The sequence below is a fragment of the Schistocerca nitens genome, chromosome 1 (assembly GCF_023898315.1).
Source record: "Schistocerca nitens isolate TAMUIC-IGC-003100 chromosome 1, iqSchNite1.1, whole genome shotgun sequence".
NCBI classification, from domain to species: domain Eukaryota; kingdom Metazoa; phylum Arthropoda; class Insecta; order Orthoptera; family Acrididae; genus Schistocerca; species Schistocerca nitens.
Genome location: NC_064614.1, coordinates 588,821,076 through 588,822,034, shown reverse-complemented (window position 1 = coordinate 588,822,034; position 959 = coordinate 588,821,076).

The following is a 959-nucleotide window of genomic DNA, read 5'->3' as shown; positions in this document are numbered from 1 at the left end:
TTATTTTTTGGTGGTACGATTTTTTCTATCAGTGTGTATTGGTGCAGGCAGCATAATATTCCCAGATGATGGCGGATTCAGATCAAAATGAAGTAGTTGTGATCAGGTATTACTATAACTTCCTTTATTGAAATGATGTTCCAGAGAGGCTTGAAAGTATCAATAACTTTTGTTGATTTAACTGCAGCGTATCATACAGAATTTGTAAACAAACCACTACATAAGCTGAAATGAACTATGTATTGTGATAAGATCATTAAGCTACTAGAGGTGATGCTTAAAAATTGCCCAGTCACTGCAATAATATATTCAAGCAAATAGTATAAGATGAAAAATCGAATGCCTCAAGATTCAATGTTAGTTCCCCTTTAATTTAACTTACATACAAGTTTCATGCAGCAACAGCATCTCAATAATTTTGCATTACAGGTGATATAACTCTGGCAACATAAAGGACAGTTTTTTCAGAGACAAAAGAAATCCTCTCAGAGACTCTACACACACACTAAGGAGATATTGAAAATGGAGGAGATTCTGCATCAGTCCCAGTAAAACAGAGGTGCATGTGCATTCCAGTTAAATTAGAAGCTTGAGTGACATAAAATTAAAATCAGTTTCTGTAGATCACAGTTAAACCACAATGTGCATCCTAAATTTCTTGGCACCATACTGTACTGTTCTTTAGCACTCAGGAAACATCTTGAAATCACAGGACAAAAAAATTGTAACTCTAAATAACATTATCAGAAAGTTGACAGCCACAAGCTGTGGAGTACAAGCAGACACTTTACATAAAGCAGCATTCTGTCGGCGAATAATGCATCTGTGCATGAGCTAGAGGCAGTCATGTCTGCGAAACTGATGTCAAGCTAGATGACACTATGAGAACTGTACTGATATGCTGAAAACAACACAAGTTCTTTCGCTTCTTGTTTAGAGTAGTACCTTCAGATATGTGA